We start from the raw sequence: 23,757 nt of genomic DNA on the forward strand, positions 1-23,757 counted from the left end.
TAAGATGTTCTGTTTCCCATCTCGCTAATTATAGCCTTTTTTGCCAGGGCTATCCAGATGACCAGGCATTTAAATGTAACTTCCTCAGGCAGTCCTTCCTGTAATCTTTGAACTGGGTTAGGCTGTCCATTAAGGGTTCTGATTGTATACTTCCATTTACTGATTTATTCTAGATTAATTATATTATTTGTGTATTATATTATTACAGATAGTAATTATCTATTTACTATCTGTCTTCCTTGCTAGACTTCATGAGGAAGCTACATGTTTGTCTTATTTAGTACTGAGCATGGTGCTGGATAAATTAAGTAGACACTCAGCCAGTATTTATAGAATAAATTAATTAAGACATGTATATATATTAGATAATTGGTCTGTTAGATCTTTTTTGGTACCAGTACCATACTGTTTTGATTACTGTCGCCTTGTAATCAAAGTATATATGTACAGTTTGAAGTATATATAGCTCCCCACCCCCTGAGCAGACCATGGTATGTGATGTTCCCCTCCCTGTGTCCATATGTTCTCATTGTTCAGCTACCATTTACAAGTGAGAACATGCAGTGTTTGGTTTTGTTAGTGTGCAGAGAATGATGGTTTTCAGCTTCACCTATATCCCTGCAAGGGACATGAACTTATTTTTTTTTATGGCTGCATAGTATTCCATGATGTATATGTGCAACATTTTCTTTATACAGTCTATCATTGATGGGCATTTGGGTTGATTCCAAGTCTTTGCTATTGTGCACAGTGCTGTAATAAACATACGTGTGCATGTGTCTTTACAATAGAATGCTTTATAGTCCTTTGGATGTATGTCCCATAATGGGATTTCTGGGTCAAATGGTATTTCTAGATCCAGATCCTTGAGGAATTGCCACACTGTCTTCCACAATGGTTGAACTAATTTACACTCCCACCAGTAGTCTAAAAGCATTCCTATTTCTCCACATCCTCTCCAGTATTCGTTTTCTCCTGACTTTTTAATGATCATCATTTTAACTGGCATGAGATCGTATCTCAGTGTGGTTTTGATTTGCATTTCTCTAATGACCAGTGATGATGAGCTTTTTAAATATGTTTGTTGGCTGCATAAATGTCTCCTTTTGAGTGTCTGTTCATATTCTTTGCCCACTTTTTGACGGGGTTGTTTTTTTCTTGTAAATTTAAATTCTTTTTACATTCTAGAATTAGCCCTTTGTCAGATGGATAGATTGCAAAAATTTCTCCCATTCACTAGGTTGCCTACTCACTCTGATGATAGTTTCTTTTGCTGTGCAGAAGCTCTTTAGTTTAATTAGATCCCATTTGTCTATTTTGGCTTTTGTTGCCAATGCTTTTGGTGTTTTAGTCATGAAGTCTTTGCCCATGCCTATGTCCTAATGGTATTGCCTAGGTTTTCTTCTAGGGTTTCTATGATTTTAGGTCTTATGTTTAAGTATTTAATCCATCTGGAGTTAATTTTTGTATAAGGTGTAAGGAAGGGATCTAGTTTCAGCTTTCTGCATGTGGCTAGCCAGTTTTCCCAACACTATTTATTAAATAGGGAATTTTTACCCATTGTTTTTGTCAGGTTCGTCAAAGATCAGATGGCTGTAGATGTGTGGCCTGATTTCTGAGGCCTCTGTTCTGTTCCATTGGTCTATTAGATCTTTTTTGGTACCAGTACCATACTGTTTTGATTACTGTGGTCTTGTAGTAGAGTTTGAAGTCAGGTAGTGTGATGCCTCTGGCTTTGTTCTTTTTGCTTAGGATTGTCTTGGCTATGCAGGCTCTTCTTTGGTTCCATATGAAATTTAAAGGAGTTTTTTCCAATTCTGTGAAGAAAGTCAATGGTAGCTTGATGGGGATAGCGTTGAATCTATAAATTACTTTGGGCAGCATGGCCATTTTCATGATATTGATTCTTCCTAACCATGAGCATGGAATGTTTCTCCATCTGTTTGTGTCCTCTGTTATTTCCTTGAGCAGTGGTTTGTAGTTCTCCTTGAAGAGGTCCTTGTAAATTGCATTCCTAGATATTTTATTCTCTGTTAGGAATTGTGAGTGGGAGTTTACTCATGATTTGGCTCTCTGTTTGTTATTGGTGTATAGGAATGCTAGTGATTTTTGCACATTGATTTTGTATCCCGAGACTTTGCTGAATTTGCTTATCAACTTAAGGCGATTTTGGGCTGAGGCACTGGGGTCTTCTAAATACACAATCATGTCATCTGCAAATAGAGACAATTTGGCTTCCTCTTTTCCTAATAGAATACACTTTATTTCTTTCTCTTGCCTGATTGCCCTTATTCAATACTATATTGAGTAAGAGTGGTGAGAGAGGGCATCCTTGAAGACCTAGATTTTTTTTTTAATCACCTTTTATAAGTGACTTTAGGAAAAAATCTCTAGAAAATAAGAAACAAAGACCGCTTTTCATTTTTTTCACATCAGTATCTATAGTACTCTTGATTAATTTATATGCATGTTTATTTGTCTCCCTATACTCATAGCAATAATAAAAATAGCAAACACTAATAAAGCATTTATTGTGTGCTTTACATTTATCAACCTAGTAATCCTCAGAGCAATCTAGTGAGTCAGTACTATTTTTATCCTTATCTTTTAAACAAGAAAATGTAGGCACAGAGAGATAAAGTAACTTGACTAATGGTAGGTTAGGCGTTAAGCCTGAGTGACTAGCTAGCTGCTAGGTCATGCTCCTAACCCTGCTGGAATGCCCCTTCTCGCATTGGCATGTTAGATTCAAGGGGACGGGGTCATTGTCTGGTTCAGCATTTGCATCCTCCACACTTAGAAATAATACTTGGCACATAATGGATGCACAGTAAGTTTTTTGAAAGAATGAAGAGAGGAGCTTTTTCTCCAAAAATTAATTGTGAAGTTGTCATGACTAGCTTAATGAAGTTTTAGAAAAACCCAAACCAAGGTTCAAATCTTGCCTTTATAGTAGCTAACTCTATAACCCTACATAAGTCATCTGTCATTTCGAGCCTTAGTTTCTTCATCTCAACTCAGTTTCTTCAATTGTAAATTAGAGCCAGTCCATACTTCCAAAAATTGCTGGAAGAAATAAGTGAGCTACTTAGCACACTTGAAGTGTTGACCAAGTTTTTAATAGGAGAATTTGTTTGCTGTTGCAAATTCTGTGTTGTTTTAACATGCTTGCTAGTGTAGTGTTTTATTGTAAATGTACTTAAATTGATGTAGCTTGAAAATATTCAGCTTTGAAAAGTTATATACTAAAAACATTTTAAGTTGTCTTTGAAGTTATAACAGGTTACCATCCTAGAACAAGTTCTGTAAATATATGTCTGATTTTCTTATAGAAACACTGTGATAAATGAATTTATATTCCTGACCAAGAAGGGTGTGGTACTCTTTTATTAAAACTAGAAATAATAAATGAGATGTTAAATCATATATGTGCAAATATGTATTATACACTTGAAGTCATATATCATAAATATTCTAAAGTGTATTCTAAATCAGCTAAACCAGGCAGCATAATATAATAACAATTCACAAATTATATTTAGTGTTATTTTATTAGTATTGACCAAAATGCTCATTTTGCCAAGTGATTTCTGCTTTCTTTTAAAACAAATTAGAAGGTGCCTGAGTGCCTTCATTTTATTAATGGAATTAGAAAAGGCTTTTCTATAGCTATTTTTAAGGAGACTTTTAGAGAACCTGAGAGCCACTTGATACATTTTTTTTAGTTACCACTCTGGGAATGGATTTTCCTGCCCTCTCTTTTCATTCCAGATTTCCCTGAGGCAGGAATATGCATTAGACACAAAGTTTTCCTTTATGCTTTATTAAAGTTGTGATCTTTCCTCATAAATAGTAACACACATATGGTAACTTGTATTTTTAAATAATAAAATGGGTATACCTTTACTGAAATGTACAGATGGTATAGGTGTACTAGTCATTTGATATAAATCATTCTATATTTCTTTCTCCCTGCACATTTGAGCTGACATCAAGTCTAGTTAGTCTTTATTACATGAAAAGCATGTCACCAGGAAAAAATAGTCATTTTTGGATTAACCAAAAACTTGTCTAAGAAATAGATGATCATTTACTTCAAGGCTGTTTTGTAGAACTTTCTGCAATGATGAAGAAAGCTCTGAGCCAGGCATGGTGGCTCATGCCTATAATTTCAGCACTTTGGGAGGCCAAGGCAGGAGGATCTCTTGAGTCCAGGAGTTCAAGATAGGCCTGGACAAGATGGCAAGACCGTGTCTCCACAGAAGCAAAAAACAAAAAAATTAGCTAGATGTGTTGGCACCTGCTTGTAGTCCCAGCTACTTAGGAGGCTGAGGCAGGAGGATCCGTTGAGCCCAGGAGGTTGTGGCTGCAGTGAGCCATGATCATGCTACTGCACTCCAGCCTGGACAACAGAGCAATACCTGGAGGGAAAGAGAGAGAACAGGAGGCCAGCGCCATACTGTAATCCCACCACTTTGGGAGGCTGAAGTAGGTGGATCACCTCAGGTCAGGAGTTAAAGACCACCTTGGCATTAACCCCATCTCTACTAAAAATAGCAAAAAAAAAAAAATTATCTGGGTGTGGTGGCGGGTGCCTGTAATAGCAGCTACTTGGGATACTGAGGCAGGAAAATCACTTGAACCTGGGAGGCAGAGGTTGCTGTGAGCCAAGATCACACCACTGTACTTCAGCCTGGGTGACGGAGCAAAACTCCATCTCAAAAAAAAAAAAAAAAAAGAGACAGAGAAAGGAAGCAGGGAGGGAGGGATGAAGGGAGGAAGGTAACTTTGTATTTGAGCTTCAAATACAGTAGCTACTAGTGACGTGGCTCTTGAGCCCTTGCACTGTGGCTAGTGTGACTAAGGAACGGAATTTTTAATTTGATGTAATTTTAGTAAATAAAATTACATGTTAGCAAATAATTACACCAGCCTCATATGACTAGTGCCTATATTATTGGACTGTGCTATTTTAGTTATTGAACTATGCCATTTTATAAAGTTATACTATTGAATGTATACTTTAGAATTCGAATTAAAATATTTAATATGCCATGCAATTCAGTTCATGGAATGTAAGATTTTTATTATTGGAAGGCTTGCCTTTATTAGAGAAAAATCCTTTCTCCTTTTGGAGAAGGATCTTGTGTAAGATATGCTTTTGTTCTTACACAAGAACGACATAGGAAAGCCAAGAATATAATCTTCCTTTGGAATGTAGTAACTGGTATTTGTTTAAGGTAGATCTGATGGTGAATCTGCAGACTTGACTGAAACAGATGTACCTGCATTGCGCCACAAGTAAATAGCCACAAAAATAGCTTGCTTTGGTGTTTGTTTCCCTAGTAATAAAATTTAAAATGTTAATAATATTAAAATATACATCTTATAATTTGAACTATTATTAATATTTGGTTAATGTAAGTTTATTAACTTTTCTATTAGAGAATAAAAGCTTCTGAGCAGCAGAAACAATTATCAAAGAGCTTGGAACCCCGTAGATGATTAACAAAATTGCTTTAACTCTAATTAAAAGCTATCTTGTTGGGATTTTATTTAAATTATTTTAAATCACTTGCAAAGATTATATTCTTTCAGGCCTAATTTCAGCATACATTAGGTTTTCTTTTGCTGGTTGTTAGTTGTTCAGTCGTTAGTTGTTGTCATTTTTAAGCTATGGTAGGAGATAAGGATTGAAATTGCTATTTATGACAAAACTATACTTTTTTAAAACTAAAAGCCATTTTAAATATACTATGGGTAGTATTGCCTGTTTATCTCACTTCTTAAATTAGTGGATTTACTTGATGTATTAGTATATTTTACATCTCCTGGATACATAAATTTTGTGAAAATATGTTATGAAGTTATATGCTTTATTATGTGTTTGCAAAGTGCAAATGGTGACTGTGGGACTTACACTACGGTTTTTTTTTCTCTTTTGTTCTTTAAAGAAAAAAATAGCACTATCGTTTTTTCACAACTTAGTTGCTTGAGATTGTAGCTTTAAACATCAATTTATCTTAATACTATCAATAATTATTTCCATGATTATTGCAGTTTTGCCAACACATTTCACAACTCTAATAATCATGGAAGTTAATCATGCTCATTGTAATGGAAATTTTTCAAAATATACTCTACAAATAAAACTTGGATCATTTTAAACTTTATTTTCAATTTTTGCAAAATGATGTAGGAGAGCTTTTCTTAGGGAAAACCAGGTATGTGAAAAATTTCAACTTGAATTGCTTTGCATTATTTTTTCTTACATGTTAATTCAGTTAAGAAATGCTTAGTTGAAGCAAAATTCTCACCCTTGTAGAGAAGCTAACCATGGAAGGTTTCAGCATCAATACCTGCTTGAAAACAGGTGTTTATAATAAAAATCTTTGTTCCTGGTGTTTCACTACTCTTCAAAGTGTGCCTTCAGAAATGTGCCTGCAAAGGACAGCTGGATGGTAAGGATGAAGGCGAGGAAGCATGAGGACAACCATTACTGGTGCAGAATTGTCTTTTCTGAAAGTAAGATGAGGATTAGGGAGTGTACTGGGCTCCATTCAGCTCTGTAAAGAAAAGCTGGGCTTCAGGTGCTGGGAACATTAGCACTGCATTGGTGAGCATCCTGTTTAGTCTGTAGCTCGAGAAAAGAGTAAGGATTTAAGCTTAGTGCATGTTCTCTGATATGAAAGCTATTAATCCCCAAAACTACCTATTTTCAGATCTACTTAATACTCAGAAAAAAATTATTTTTACTTATGCCTTTATAAAATATGCTTCAGATCAGAGACTTAGTTGAAGACTGTGAAGAAGGATTTTTACCTTTTCTAATCCCATAAGTTGCTGGGATCTGGACAGGTTTAAGATTTTCCACAATTTTATGCTAGTCTAGTCATGTGGCATTTTCTCCACACAATTTAACTTAATTTGCTGCTCAGAGTCAGAAGTCATTAGCTGGACTTCTGGACTAAGGTTACTTTCCAACTTTCCTATCCATTTCAACCAGCTCAGCATTGACTTCACTGACAGACTTCAGTCTTTCCAGCCCTGAGTTTTGCTCAAATTAGGCATTCTAAGCTGTACTGCTCTTTTGAATATGAACAGATTAGGACTGGCTATTAAAATTTTAAAGTATGTATTTAAACAACAAAAACCGGATCATTTCTAAATCCTAGCTGATACAGATTTTGACTAAAAAAAGTTTAGTTGAATGTAATGGCAATTTCTGTTCAGTTTAATTGAAAAAAAAAATCATTTGATTTGCAACAGTTTTCAACAATCTTACAAGTTTTGTTTATTTAAAAGTATGTTGCTCTGTAGGTCTGGATCTGAAAGGGAAGAAACACAAAAGAATAACCAGGAAGAGATTAAAAAAAATTTTTTTTTCAAAACAAAAAAATTAGTTGGGTGTGGTGATATATGCCTGTAATCTCAGCTACTCCGGAGGCTGAGGCTGGAGAATTGCTTGAACCCAGGAGGCAGAAGTTTCAGGGAGCCAGATCACACCAGTGCACTCCAGCCTGGGTGACAGAGCGAGACTCTGTCTCAAAAAAAAAAAAAAAAAAAATACTATTTGGATGGTGAACTAATCTTAAAAGCAATAAAACATCAGTTTGAGTTTTAAACACTTCCCTTGTATGAATGATATTATTTAGAATAATAATAATGGTTTCATTTTAGGAAATCTGGTGACATCACATATTCTTTAAATTAAAGATGTTAGTGATACTGGTCATAGGGAGGTAAAGTAATGGTGCCTTAATACTCATTTTCCTAGGTACTGTATCATCATCCTGTTCAGAAAAAGCTTTTTTTTTTTTGAGACTGAGTCTCACTCTTGTCACCCAGGCTGGAGTGCCGTGGTGTGATCTGACTCACTGCAACTTCTGCCTGCTGGGTTCAAGCGATTCTCCAGCCTCAGCCTCCCGAGTAGCTGAGATTACAGGCATATACCACCACACCCACCTAATTATTTGTAGAGATGGGGTTTCACCATGTTAGCCAGGATGGTCTTGATCTCCTGACCTTGTGATCCACCCACCTTGGCCTCCCAAAGTGCTGGGATTACCGGCATAAGCCTTTGCACCCGGCCTGTTTTAGTCTTTTAAATGTTTCATAGCATTAGCATTATACTAAGAAGTATTATTTAAGACTGAAAAGACAAAACCTAATGAAGAAAAAATATTTTTGAGATTTATTACCCTTAAGCTACAGTCAATTTCCTAGACCTACAGCTGAAATAGGATTTTTTTTTACTTAAAAATAAATTATTCTTAGTAGGACCAATAACTTGAAGTTTTGCTAATCACACTGTAGCGTAAGCCATGTGCTTCATAACTTTATGTTTCCTTTTGTTTACAACCAGGTAAATTTTTCCTACCATTTTATAATGGAAACTAAAATCTCCAAAAAGGTTTTTCCTAATGTTAAGAGGTAAATTCTTTTATAGAAATTACTTCATTCTCAAGATAATATAAATCTTTGACCTCTGTCATGTCTGAATTTGAATCTCTGATTTTTTGGTATGTGTTTATTTCATCTTAATGAGTAGTATTTTGCTTATTTCATTTAATGAGTAGCAGGCAGTGTTTTGCATAGGGATACCTATGGTAAAGAATTTGTGGGGCTGGGCGCGGTGGCTCAAGCCTGTAATCCCAGAACTTTGGGAGGCCGAGGCGGGTGGATCACGAGGTCAATAGATCGAGACCATTCTGGTCAACATGGTGAAACCCCGTCTCTACTAAAAATACAAGAAATTAGCTGGGCATGGTGGCGCGCGCCTGTAATCCCAGCTACTCAGGAGGCTGAGGCAGGAGAATTGCCTGAACCCAGGAGGCGGAGGTTGCGGTGAGCCGAGATTGCGCCATTGCACTCCAGCCTGGGTAACAAGAGTGAAACTCCATCTCAAAAAAAAAAAAGAATTTGCTATAGGAAACAGAATGATGTTGGATGTGGTACGTTTTTAACTGTTTCTGAACATAGAATATTTTCTACAGCTCAGATAGGCCTTTTCATGTTCTGCTTCTCATTAAAAAAAGTAATACTGTTTTCAAAAATTACAGTGCTTAAATCAGTTTCTGCTAGTAACAAGTATTATCTGAAAATAGATGATTGTTACAAAACATTTGATAGCTGTGAAAGTTTAACACAATTTAGAGAATGAATGAAAGAAAGTTTTATGTTAGTTATTTCTTAGATGATTCAGTAATCTCCCAAGTATATTCTAAGCACACAAGTGAAAGTTTAAAACTTTCAGCTTTCACTTCAAAGATGAAAACTTGTATATGTTTCATATATATTTTATATATATGCATACAATATATATAAATTATATATAAAATATATATCATAGCTGCATTAGATAACAGTTATATCTCACACACACACACACACACACACACAAAGTACATTGTTAGAAACTGCTTTATAAAGATGAGGACTTGGTCCTGCTCACTACTGTATTCCCAGTGCCCACAGCAGAACCTGACCAGTCAGATTACTGAATGAATGAATGCATGAATGGAATCTTATCCTCCCTGAAAGGGAGATTGATGTTTAATTCATGAAGTGTGATAAATTCATGTTTTGTTTTTGTTGCTTATTTCGATGTTGTGTAACTATAGCTAAAATAGACATTTTTCTTAACAGGCCTTGCTTTAGTCCAACTCTAATATATCCAGTTGTGGATACTTAGTATTACGTGTCTAAAAAAGATTGTGGTAATGTCATTAATATACAACTTATATTTCTGTCAAGGAGTAAATTTGTATAATTTATATGAAAAAAATTGACAGGCATTAGCTTTCAGTAATGGCATTTGAAATATCCCTCCAAAGATTTCCTGTGGTTATTTTTGGTTGCTGTTATTATTTACAAATATATTAACCTTATGTAACGTTAACATTTATTGTTAATTTTAAAACTACGTAATTCGTTATTTCTAATGAAACAGTGACAAAGAAGTAGGGTTAATGTAGAATATACACTCACCTGTCACCCTTCTTTTAAAAGATTAAGCTATTTCATTTAAGTTTCAAATATTTAGGCATCCATTGGTATGAAAACCAATGTGATAGTTGCCACATTTCTTGTTTTTAAAAACTATTTAATCTAGTAAGGAGATTAGGTGATCTCAGCACAAAATAAGAAAAATATGTAAGCAACATAATCGGAGAATTCAATTCTAGTTTGCATAATATTACCATATATGGGTTACCAACTTTTAAAAAACCTAAATTTATTTGCCAAGTACTAAAGCTACTTGAACTACAATTTAGGAGAAAACCAGGAAAGATACTGTGTATCAAAGGGAGTCATCTCTAGCCTAGGAGGAAGTATGTGTGTTACCTTCTGTTAGATGGTGTTAAGAATTTATTACTGGAGTGCTCCTCTGTCTTATAAATAGCTCTGTCTTCAGTCTGAGGGGAACCCATGCTAATTAGAATGTGGTCCATAACCAGTAGTGCATCTAGTGGGAGCTTGTTAGGATTGCCCAATCGTGAGCCCCTCCACAGACAGTGAAATCAGAAGCTGCATTCTCGTAAGAATCCAAGGAATTTATATGCCTGCTGAAGTTTGAGAAGCACCAGCATAAATAGCCCTTTCCTCCCCTTTTCTTATATTACCTTGAATTTCTTTCTTTTAGTGGAAAGGAATAAGCAATACAAAAAAGATGTTTGTATGCTTGTTTTCATTTGTGTTTGAGACAGAGAGAAGTAAAACCTTATTTAGTGTAAAAACCTGTTTTCCCCACAGGGATACCTCCTAAAAACTGTGTATCATTAATTGCCTCATGTATAAGTTGATATTTCCAGCTATACCACTCTTAAGTATCTAGTCTTTGGCCATGGTACTGTTTTCCCCCACTTTGGAAGCAAATTAAACATCTGCCAAATATCCCAATTATTTAAAGATGAATTTGCAAATGAAGTGGCATTTTCAAGGTGATCACTGTATTCTCTACTGTGCTCATGTCACAGGTATACCAGGCATCCACTATGTATCAGGCATTGCTCTGGCTGCTGGCAGTATAAGATAATCATATCAGGACCCTGCCTTCAAAGGACTGGCAGCCTAAGAGGCATCATATAGAATAAAATGGTGCTTGCAAGCACTGGAGACAAATCATTCACACTCAAATCCCTGCCATGTACCTCCAGCTGTGTATCCTTGGACAAGTTTCTGAGCTACTCTGAGCCTAAGTTTTGTCACTGTAAAATGAAATTAATAATAGTGTCTTTCTTACAAAGTAGTTATGAGGATAAAATAATTCATGTGAAGTCTTTGTTATACTTTATGGTACCTACTAAGCACTCAGCATGTGTTATTTACAAGGAAGAGACAGTACGATTAGAGAAACATTTGTAGTAGAAGTATGCTTTAAGCTCTTTGGCAGTCTTAGAGAAAGGAGCCCAGTCTATGTTAGAAAGGAATTGTTGTGAAGAGCTTGACAGAAAATGTAACCTTTGAGGTGGATTTTGAAAGATTTGTCATGGTTGTCAGGCAGAGAAAAGATAAGCGAAAGAGGAAATTTCAGGTATCCAGGTTCAGCAGTGTGAAGGTATTTATCTGGGCAATAGCAAGCAGTGTCGAGGGACCAGGATATAGAAAATACAGTGTAGAAAGAATGACTCAGAAAGGTGAACTGGGGCCATGTAGTGGAGGCGCATATGTTTAATTCTGGAGTATTTGAACTTTGAGAATGCAAGAGAGGGTCATTGAAGATTTTTAAGTGGGGCCACGTGACATGGAGAAGTGGGACAGAAAAGCAGAAATCTGTGTTAGAGATGTTTGAATTTGTTCCTTCTTGCCTCAAGTTTCCTAAGTGCCATATTCGAATTCGACCTATCTGCCATGTCCAGATTTTATCAGATTCAGAATCAACCCTGTATTCCCTATCCTGAAAAATAGCATAGCTGCATTCTTCAATCTGAAAATTAGTCATCTCTGAATGTCATCTCCCTGGCTCCTTTCCTCTTCTCTCTCCCATTCCATCCACCTCCAAACCCAACCTGTTACTCTTTTGTTTCCAAAATTCTGAACTCTCTTTTCTCTCATCACTGCTATAGTTTTGATAGGTCCTTATTTTTATACTTCCTCCAAAAAAACTGTTGAAACGAATTTGGGTTTCATTAGCCCTCTATTGCCTTGAGGTCAATGTCCACATTCCTTTATATGGTGGATTATACCCTTCAATTTTACTTCTAAATTCCACTGAAAGGTGGTATTGTCATTTCATTTCAATTAAATTAATTAACCTTTTGTGTGGAAACAACTGGTGACTGACTAAACACATGTAATTTTCTTGAGTGGAGTTGCAGACTTCTTGTGTGACATTAACTTAGATTTCTTTCCAACTGCATTACTACCACCCCTTTTGTAATTATATGAACCAGCTGGATGGAATAATAAATTGTTTCTTAAAATATGCTGGTATCTCTTTACTAAGAACTGCTTTGAGTATATTGAGTCACATACCAAAAGTGAAAATGTATACTCTGGAGGTGTGTGTAGCTATCATATCAGATCGTTATTTCCCAGACTTTGGATGTAGTTTTTATATTTGGATAGAGATTTCAGAAACAAAGTGGCAAAATTCTGTAGTTTCTCTTTTTATTGTTATAGATGGCTGATATGAAAGCATACATGGCTAGTTTCCCAGATCAGTGCCTGTGTTGCTGAAAGTTGAATAATAAACACTTTAAAATTCTAGTAGAGTTCTTCTACTCAGCTAGTAGACTGTTGGTCTTCTTAGGTAGGCTATGTGGTATCCTGTGAGTACTGTGAGTATTTAGTTTCAGAAAACATTTATAAATTTAAATGTAGAAAGGGACCAATAGATTAAGTTGTTTCTGGGCAAACAAAGTTTGAGAAGAATGTATATTCTGTGGGTTTGTGATGGATATTTCTGTAGATGTCTGTTAGGTCAACTTGGTCCACATCTGAATTCAAGTCCTGGATATCCTTGTTAATTTTCTGTCTTGTTGATCTGTCTAATATTGACAGTGGAATGTTAAAGTCTCCCACAATTATTGTGTGGGAGTCTAAGTCTCTTTGTAGGTCATTAAGAACTTGCTTTATGTATTTGGGTGCTCCTGTATTGGGTGCGTACATATTTAGGATCATTAGCTTTTCTTGTTGCATTGATCCTTTTACCATTATGTAATGCCCTTCTTTGTCTCTTTTGATCTTTGTTGGTTTAAAGTCTATTTTATCTGAGACTAGGATTGCAACTCCTACCGTTTTTTGCTCTCCATTTGCTTGGTAAATCTTCCTTCATCCCTTTATTTTGAGCCTATGTGTGTCCTTGTACGTGAGATGGGTTTCCTGGATACAGCATACCGATGGGTTTTGACTTTTTATCCAATTTGCCAGTCTGTGTCTTTTGACTGGGGCTTTTAGCCTATTTACATTTAAGGTTAATATTGTTATGTGTGAATTTGATCCTGCCATTTTGAAGCTAGCTGGTTGTTTTGCCCATCAGTTGACACAGTTTATTCATTGTGTCAATGCTCTTTACCATTTGGTACATTTTTGGAGTGTCTGGTACTGGTTGTTCCTTTCGATGTTTAGTGCTTCTTTCTGGAGCTCTTGTAAGGCAGGCCTGATGGTGTCAAAATCTCTCAGTCGCTTGTTTGTAAAGGATTTCATTTCTCCTTCACTTATGAAACTTAGTTTGGCTGAATATAAAATTCTAGGTTGAAAGTTATTCTTTTTAAGGTTGTTGAATATGGGCCCCAACTCTCTTCTGGCTCATAGCATTTCTGCCGAGAGACCTGCTGTGAGTCTGATGGGCTTCCCTTTGTGGGTAACTGACCTTTCTCTCTGACTGCCCTTCGCATTTGTTTCTTCATTTCAATCCTGGTGAATCTGACAATTATGTGCCTTGGGGTTGCTCTTCCTGAAGAATATCTTTGTGATGTTCTCTGTATTTCCTGGACTTGAATATTGGCCTGCCTTGCTAGGTAGGGGAAGTTCTCTGGATAATATCCTGAAGAGTGTTTTCCAGTTGGATTCATTCTCTCCGTCACAGTCAGGTACACCTATCAAATGTAGATTAGGTCTTTTCACATAATCCTGTATTTCTTGGAGGCTTTGTTCATTTCTTTTCACTCTTTCTTCTCTGATCTTGCCTTCTTATTTTATTTCATTGAGTTGATCTTCAGTCTCTGATATCCTTTCTTCTGCTTGGTCAATTCAGCTATTGAAACTTGTGTATGCTTCATGAATTTTTGGTTTTGTGTTTTTCAGCTCCATCAAGTCATTTATATTCTTCTCTAAGCTGTTGATTCTCGTTAGCATTTGGTCAAACCTTTTTTTCAATGTTCTTAGTTTCTTTGCATTGGGTTAGAACATGTTCTTTTAGCTCGGAGAAGTTTGTTATTGCCCACCTTCTGAAGCTTGTTTCTGTCAATTCATCAGACTCATTCTTGATCCAGCTTTGTTCCCTTGCTGGTGAGGAGTTGTGATCCCTTGGAGGAGGAGAGGCGTTCTGGTTTTGGGTGTTTTCATCCTTTTTGCACTGGTTTCTTCCCATCTTTGTGAATTTATCTACTGTGGTCCCTTGATGTTGAAGTTATTTCTTTCTGTTCTTTAGTTTTCCTTCTAACAGTCAGGACCCTCTGCTGTAGGACTGCTGGAGGTCCACTCCAGACCCTGCTTTCCTGGGGTTCAACTGCAGCAGCTGCAGAACAGTAAGGGTTTTTGCCAGTTTCTTCTTCTGTTATCTTCGTCCCAGAAGGATACCTGCTAGATGTCAGCCTGAGCTCTTCTTTATGAGGTGTCTCTTTGCATATACAGGGGTCAGGGAGAAGGGCTTGAAGAGACAGTCTGACCCTTATAGGAGCTCATTTGCTGAGTTGTGAGCTCTGTTGTTTCATTCAGAGCTGCTGGGAGGTACGTTTAAGTCTGCTGCAGGGGAACTCATAACCACCTTTTTTCCCAGGTGCTCTGTCCTGGGAAGGTGGGGCTTTATTTATAAGTTCCTGACTTGCTGCTGCCTTTTTTCAGAGATGTCCTGCCCAAAAAGGAGGTAGCCTAGTCACAGTCTACCCACAGAGGCATTGCTAAGCTGCCCTGGGCTCTGTCCAGCTGCTGTGTGAACTTCCTTGCAGTTTTGTTTCTAGAGGTATATAGTTAGAACTGCCTCTGCAATGACAGTGTTCCTCAGTAATGGTGGACTGCCTCTGTAATGGTGGACTGCCTTGGTAGTGGTGGATGTCCTTCCCCCGACACAGCTGGACCTTCCAGGGTCCAGCTGAGCTTGCTGTGAAACTCTCAGTCCAGAGCCTTTCAGATTGCTGGTCTTTGTGGGGGTGGAACCTGCCAAGCCAGATCACCTGGCTCCCTCTTTTTTTAAATTGAATGGGTGGCTTTGTCTCCTAGGCGTTCCAGGCGCCAGTTGAAATGGCCGCCCAGATCTGTGTGAATTTTTGTGTGGAGACCCGCTGTATCAGCTGAAACAGCCATGTTGGAAACTCGTGGTGCTTTTCAGCCTGGGAATCTCCTGGTCTGTGGGCAGTAATAACTCCTTTGGAAATGCAGTGATCACTCACCCTCCGCATTTTTCTCACTGGGAACTGCACTCCAGAGCTGTTCCTATTTGGCCATCTTGGATCCTCATGAATGTCTTCTTTTAAGAAGTGTCTGTTCATGTCCTTTGCCTGCTTTTTAAGGAGTTATTTTTTTTTCCTTCTAAATTTGCCTAAGTTCATTATAGACACTGGATATTAGACCTTTGTCAGATGGATAGATTACAAACATTTTCTCCCATTCTGTGGGTTGCCTGTTCACTCGGATGCTAGTTTCTTTTGCTGTGCAGAAGCTCTTTAATTAGATCTCATTTGTCAATTTCTGCTTTTGGCATTTTTGTCATGAAATCTCTGCCCATGCCTATGTGCTGAATGGTATTGTCTAGATTTTCTTCTAGGGTTTTTATAGTTTTGAGTTTTAAATATATGCCTTTAATTTATCTTGAGTTAATTTTTATATTATGTGTAAGGAAGGGATCCAATTTCAGTTTTCTGCGTATGGCTAGCTGGTTTTACCCAGCACCATTTATTGAATAGGGAATCCTTTCTCCATTGCTTGTTTTTGTAAGGTGTATTGAAAATGAGATAGTTACAGGTATGTGGTCTTATTTCTGAGTACTCTGTTCTGTTCCATTTGTCTGTGTCTCTGTTTCTGTACCAGTACCATGCTATTTCGGTTACTGTAGCCTTATAGTATAGTTTGAAGTTGGGTGGTGTAGGGCCTTCAGCTTTGTTCTTTTTGCTTTGGATTGTCTTTGCTATTTGGGCTCTTTATCCATGTGAATTTTAAAATAGTTTCTTCTAATTCTGTGAAGAATGTCAGTGGTAGCTTAATGGGAATAGCATCGAATCTATAAATTACTTTGGGTACTATGGACATTTTCACAATACTGGTTCTTCCTATCCATGAGCTTAGAATGTTTTTCCATTTATTTATGTCCTCTCTGCTTTCCTTGAGCAGTGGTTTATAGTTCTCCTTGAAAAGGTCCTTCATTTCCCTTGTTAGCTATATTCCTAGATATTTTATTCTTGTTGTAGCAATTGTGAATGGGAGTTCATTCATGATTTGGCCCTCTGCTTGCCTGTTGTTGGTTTATAGGAATGCTTGCAATTTTTGCACATTGATTTTATATCATGAGACTTTGCTGAAGTTGCTTATCAGCTTAAGAAGCTTTTGGAATGAGTTGATGGGATTTTCTAGATACAAGGTCATGTCATCTGCACAAAAAGGTAATTTGACTCTCTCTCCCTATTTGAATATCCTTTCTTTCTCTTTCCTGATTGCCCTGGCCAGAGCTTCCAGTACTATGTTAAATAGGGGTGGTGAAAGAAGGCATCCTTGTCTTTTGCTGGTTTTCAAAAGCTTCCAGCTTTTGCCCATTCAGTATGGTATTGGCTGCAGGTTTGTCACGTATGGCTCTTACTATTTTGAGATATGTTCCTTCAATATCTAGTTCATTGAGTTTTTAACATGAAAGGATGTTGAATTTTATCTAAGGCCTTTTCTGTGTCTGTTGAGATGATCACGTGGTTTATGTCTTTTGTTCTTATGTTGATGAATTACATTTATTGATTTGCATATGTTGAACTAACCTGGCATACTGGGGATGAAGCCACCTTGATTATGGTGGATAAGCTTTTTGATGGCTGCTAGTTTCAGTTTGCCAGTATTTTATTTAAGAGTTTTGCGTCAGTGTTCATCAGTCGTATTGGCCTGAAGTTCTATTTACATTGTTGTATCTCTGGTAGGTTTTGGTATTAGGATGATGCTGGCCTCATAAAAATAAGTTAGAATAGTTTCAGTAGAAATGGTACCAGGTCTTTATACTTCTGGTAAAATCCAGCTGTAAATCGATCTGGTTGTGGGCTTTTTTGGTTGATGAGCTATTTAAAACTGATTTGATTTCAGAATTATGGGTTTATTCAGGGATTTAATTCCTTTCTGGTTCAGTTTTGAGAGGGTGTATGTGTCTAGAAATGTATCCATTTCTTCTAGATTTTCTAGTTTATGTGCATAGAGGTGTATAGTATTCTTGCATAGTGGTTTGTATTTTGTGGGGTCAGTAGTGATACCTCCTTATTTCTGAGTGTATATATTTGATTATCCTGTCTTTTCTTTATTATTAGTATATCTGGCAGTCTATTTTATTTATTTATTTATTCATTCATTCATTCAAAAAACCAGCTCCTGGATTAATTGGAAAAAAAATTGTTTTGAAGGGTTTTTCTTGTCTATGTATCTTTTTCAGTTCCACCCTGATCTTGGTTGTTTGTCTTTTGCTAGCTTTGGGGTATGTTTGCTCTTGGTACTCTAGTTCTTTTTGTTATGATATCAGGTTTTTAATTTGAGATCTTTGTAGCTTTTTGATATGGGCATTTAGTGCTATAAATTTCCATCTTAACACTGCTCTAGCTGTGCCCCAGAGAATCTGGTATGTTGTCTCTTTATTCCCATTAGTGTAAAGGACTCCTTGATTTCTGCCTTAATTTCATTATTTACCCAGGAGTCATTCAGGAGCAGATTGTTCAGTTTCCATGCAGTTGTATGGTTTTGAGTGAATTTCATAGCATTGAGTTCTAATTTGATTGTTCTGTGATCTGAGAGACTGTTATGATTTCAGTTCTTTTGCATTTGCTGCAAAGTGTTTTACCTCTGATTATGTGATCAGTTTTAGAGTAAATGCCATGTGGCAATGAAACGAATGTATGTTCTGTTGTTTTGGGGTGCAGAGTTCTATAGATATCTATCAGGTCTGTTAAATCCAGAGCTGAGTTCAAGTCCTGAATGTCTTTGTTAATTTTCTCTCCTGTTGATCTAATATGTCAGTGGGGCTTAAAGTCTCCTACAATTATCATGTGGCAGTCTTAAGTCTCTTTATGACTTGCTTTATGAATCTGGGGGCTAAGAACTTGCTTTATGAATCTGGGTGCTCCAGTATTAGGTGTATATATATTTAGGATAGTTAATTCTTCTTGTTGAATTGAACCCTTTACCATTATGTAATGTTCTTTTGTCTTTTTTGATCTTTGTTGGTTTAAAATCTGTTTTGTAAGAAACTAAGATTATTACCTCTGCTTTTTTCTATTTTCCATTTGCTTGGTAAATGTTCCTCCATCCCTGTTTTTTGAGCCTGTGTGTGTCTTTGTATGTGAGATGGGTCTCTCTGAAGACAGCATACCAGTGGGTCTTGACTCTTCTATCCAGTTTACCACTTGTGTCTAATTGGAGCATTTAGCCTATTTACATTCAAGGTTAATGTTGTTATGTGTGAATTTGATCCTGTCATGATGCTAGCTGGTTATTTTGCAGACTTGTTTATGTGGTTGCTTCATAGAGCATCACTGGTACATGTACGTCAGTGTGTTTTTGTAGTGGCTGGTAATGTTTATTCCTTTCCATATGTAGTTCTTCCTTCAGGAGCTCTTGCAAGGCAGGCCTGGTGACAGATTCCCTCAGCATTTGTTTCTCTGTGAAAGATCTTATTTCTTATTCACTTACGAAGCTTAGTTTGGCCAGATATGAAATTCAGGGTTGGAATTTCTTCTCTTTAAGAATGTTGAATATTGTCCTCCAGTCTATTCTGGCTGGTTGGTAGGATGTCTACTGAGAGATCTATTGGTAGTCTTATTGGTTTCTCTTTGTAGGTGACCTGGCCTTTCTCTCTGGCTGCCCTTAACATTTTTCTTTTATTTTGACCTTGGAGAATCTGAAGATTATGTGTCTTGTGGTTGCTATTCTCATGGAGTACCTTACTGGGGTTCTCTGGATTTCCTGAATTTGAGCTTTGGGCTGTCTTGCTGGGTTAGTGAAGTTCTCCTGGATGATATCTCGAAGTATGTTTTCCAACTTGGTTCTGTTCTCCCTGTCTCTTTCAGGTACCCTAATTAGTCATAGGTTTGGTCTTTTTACGTAGTCCCATCATAGTCCCATATTTCTTGGAGGTTTTGTCCATTCCTCTTCCTTTTTTTTTTTTTTTTTTTTTTTGGTATTATTGTCTGCCTGTTTTATTTCAGAAAGATAATCTTCAGGTTCTGAGATTCTTTCCTCCACTTGGTCTGTTCTGCTACTGATACTTGTGATTGCATTATGAATTTTTCATGTTGTATTTTTCAGCTCCATCAGCGCAGTAATGCTTCTCTCTAAACTCGCTATTCTGGCTGTTAGCTCCTGTATTGTTTTACCATGATTCTTAGCTTCTTTGCATTGGGTTACAACACGCTCCTTTAGCTTAGTGAAATTCATTACTCACCTTCTGAAGCCTATTTCTGTCAGTTCAGCCATCTCAGCTTCAGCTCAGTTCTATGACTTTGCTGGAGAGGTGTTCAGTCATTTAGGGGAGAAGAAGCACTCTGGCTTGAGTTTGCGGAGGTTTTGCATTGTTGTGGTCATTTGGAGGAGAAGCAGCACTCTGGCTTTTTGAGTTTTCAGGGTTTTTGCACTGATTCTTTCTCATCTTTGTGGGCTTATCTACCTTCAACTTCTGAGGTTGCTTACCTTTCAGTGGAGTTTTTATGGGATCTTTTTGTTGATGTTGTTGTTGTTACTTTATGTTTGTTCTCCTTTTAACAGTCAGACCATTCTTCTGTAGGAGTGTTGCAGTTTTCTGTGGGATTGCTCCAGACCCTAGTTATTCTCGTTTTTACCTTACCTTGAGGTATCACCAGTTAAGGCTGCAAAATAGCAAAGGTGGTAGCCTGCTCCTTCTTTTGGGAGCCTGTCCTAGAGGGGTACTGGCCTGTTGCCAGTCCAGACACTCATGTAGGAGGTGTCTAGAGACCCGTTGGGAGGTCTCACCCAGTCAGGAGGGACAGGATCAGGGGCCTGCTTCCAGCAGGCTGACTGCTTTTTGGTAGAGCAGGTATGGTGTGTTGTGGGGCACCCTTCCTCATTAAGACTGCTCAGATTGTCCAGAGCAAACAGGCTGGAAAGGCTGAGTTGACTGAACTGCTTAGATGTTGGCCACCCCTCCCACTGGGGACTTCATCCCAGGAAGGGATCAGAGATCTACCTATAACCCTGGCTGGAGTTGCTGAAATTCCTGGAGTCGCTGGTGCTTACTGGCACTAATCGGTGAGGAGGGAAGGATCAGGATCCCACTTAAAGAAAAACTCTGGCCACAATCTGGCGCAGCAGCTATGCTGTATTGTGGTGGACTCCTCTTTGTCCAGACTGCCTGGACTCCCTGGAGCTGACAGGCTAGAATAGCTGTGTCAAATGAACTGCAGAAATGGGTTGCCTCTCCCCCAAGGCTCCATCCCAGGGAGACATGAGAGTCCTGTTCATATAACCCTGGCTAGAGTTGTTGAAATTCCTACAAGGAGGCCCCACTCAGTGAGGAGGGATGGATTAGGGTCCCACTTAAAGAAGCAGCATGGCCATGATCTGGCACAGCAGCTGTGTTGCATTGTGGGGGACTCCTCCTTGTCAAGTGACTGTGGAGCTGGCAGGCTAGAATGACTGAGTCGACCTAACCACAGAAATAGTAGCTGCCCCTCCTGCCAGGAACTTGTTTATCTCAGGCAGTCTCCAGCCTGTTGCACTGGTTGGCTGGATTTCCAGTCCAGTGAGTCTCAACTCTATGAGGTGCTATGTAAGTGGGGCCCACAGAACAACACTGCTTGGCTGCCTGGATTCAGCCCCCTTCCTGGGTGGATTTATGTATAGATCTCCTGCTTTGTTGAGGTTCCTGGGGCTAGAGTCTGTAAAACTCCTAGGTCTCTATGTGAGCTTGAGTAACTGCTCTGCCAAGACTCTGCACAGCTCTGTGTATTGAACCCAAGGCCCTGGTGGTATGGGCTCACAAGGAGATCTCCTGATCCACAGGCTGCAAAGATCAGTGGGAGAAATGTGGTTTCCTGGGTGGAGTTGCACAATCACTCACTGCTTCCCTTGGCTGGGAGTGGGGGTTTCTTTGGCTTCATGCTACTCCCAGGTGGGCAATGACTCCATCCTGCTTTCCTTAGCTCTCCATGGGTTGAGCTGTCTGCCTAGTCAGTCCCAATGTGAGAATCTGGATATTTCAGTTCAAGGTGCTGCATTCACTTGCCATTTTCATTCCTGTGGGAGCGCTGCAGACCACAGCTGTTTCTAATCATCCATTTTGGCCAAAATACCTATTTTTGACCAAGTCTGTTACTAACATCCTTCAGAAAAGTTATAATAGAAGCCAAACACTTACAAATAGTCTTGAAAAGATAAGAGGACAGACTTTTCAGCCAAGAGGGCTGAATAGGAATAGCTCCCATCTGCAGTTCCCAGCAAGAGTGACGCAGAAGATGAGTAATCTCCACATTTCCAACCGAGGTACCAGGTTCATCTCATTGAGACTGGTTAGACAGTGGGTGCAGCCCAAGGAGGGCAAGCCGAAGCAGGGTGGGGCACTGCTGAAGCAAGGTGGGGCATCACCTCACCCGAGAAGTGCCTAGAACTCCTTCTTCTAGCCAAGGGACGCCATTAGGGACTTTTCCTGACCCTCTGGCACTCTGGCTCAGATACTGAGCTTTTCCCACCGCCCTCACAACTCGCAGACCAGGAGATTCCCTCTGGTGCCTACAACACTAATGCATTAGCCACAGCAGTTTTTTTTTTCTCATAACCCAGTGGTGCCTGGAATGCCAGCAAGACAAAACCACTTGTTCCCCTGATACAGGGGGTTGAAGCCAGGGAGCCAAGTGATCTGGCTGGGTGGGTCCCAACCCCATGAAGACCAGCAAGCTAAGATCCACTGGCTTGAAATTTTCTCAGCTAGCACAGCAGTCTGAGCTCAACTTGGGATGGCCAAGCTCAGTGGGGAAAGCAGCATCTGCCACTGCTGAGGCTTGGGTAGGTGATTTTAACTTTGCCTGTATACACAAAGATGCCGGAAGTTTACATAGCAACTGGGTGGAGAGCATGGCAGCTCGAGCTGCAGGCAGACTGTGTCACTAAACTCCCTTCTTGCTGGGAAGGGCATCTCTGAAAGAAGGCAGCAGCCCATCAAGGACTTAAAAATAAAGCCCTCACCTTCCTGGAACAGAGCAGCTGGGAAAAGGGATGGTTGTGGGTTCAGCTTCAGCAGAATTAAATGTCTTTGGGGATCAAATGATCTCCCAGCATAGCACTCAAGCTCCGATAAGGGACAGACTGCCTCCTCAAGTGGCTCCCTGACCCCATATAGCCTGACTGGGAGACACATCGTACAGGAGAGCTCTGGTTGACATCTGGCAGGTAATCTTCTGGGACAAAGCTACCAGAGAACGGAATCAGCAGCAATCTTGGCTGTTCTGCAGCCCCTGCGGGTGATTCCCAGTCAAGCAGGGTCTAGAGTAGACCTCCAGCAAACTCCAGCAGACCTGCAGCAGAGTGGCCTGACTGTAAGAAAAACTAACAAACAGAGAGAAATAGCTCCAACATCAACAGAAGGGATGTCCACTCAGAAATCCCATCTGAAGGTCACCAAAATCAAAAGACCAAAGGTAGATAAATCCATGAAGATAGGAAGAAACCAGTGCAAAAAGGCTGAAAACACCAAAACCCAAAACACCTCATCCTCCAAAGAATCACAACAACTCACCAGCAAGGGAACAAAACAGAATGGAGAATGAGTTTGAAGAACTGACAGAAGTAGGCTTCATAAGGTGGATAATAACAAACGTCTCTCAGCCAAAGGACTATGTTCTAATCCAATGCAAAGAAACTAAGAACCTTGGAAAAAGTTTAGATGAAATGCTTACTAGAATAACCAGCTTAGAGAAGGACATAAACAATTTGATGGAGCTAAAAAACACAGCATGAGAACTTCATGAAGCATACAAAAGTTTCAATAGCTGAATCAATCAAGAAAGGATATCAGAGATTGAAGATCAACTCAATGAAATAAAGCAATAAGGCAAGATTAGAGAAAAAAGAGTGAAAAGAAATGAACAAAGCCTCCAAGAGATAAGAGATTATTTGAAAAGACCAAATCTACATTTGATCTGTGTACCTGAAAGCAACAGGAGAATGAAAACAAGTTGAAAAACAGTCTTCAGGATATCATCCAGGAGAACTTCCACAACCTAGTAAGGCAGGACGACATTCAAGTTCGGGAAATACAGAGAACACCACAAAGCTATTCCTGAACAAGAGCAACCCCAAGGCACATAATCATCAGATTCACCAGGATTGAAATGAAGGAAAAAGTGCTAAGGGCAGCCAGAGAGAAAGGTCAGGTTACCCATTAAGGGAAGCCCATCACACTCACAGCAT

The 23,757-nt window shown here is 38.7% G+C and overlaps 1 protein-coding gene across 3 annotated transcripts in view; it reads left to right on the forward strand.

The window, feature by feature from the left end:
* Nucleotides 1-23,757, forward strand: part of MRPL13 (mitochondrial ribosomal protein L13) — a 68,571-nt gene that overhangs the window by 38,595 nt on the left and 6,219 nt on the right. The window lies entirely within an intron of this gene.

The sequence above is a fragment of the Callithrix jacchus genome, chromosome 16, assembly GCF_049354715.1.
Source record: "Callithrix jacchus isolate 240 chromosome 16, calJac240_pri, whole genome shotgun sequence".
Taxonomy (NCBI): Eukaryota; Metazoa; Chordata; class Mammalia; order Primates; family Cebidae; genus Callithrix; species Callithrix jacchus.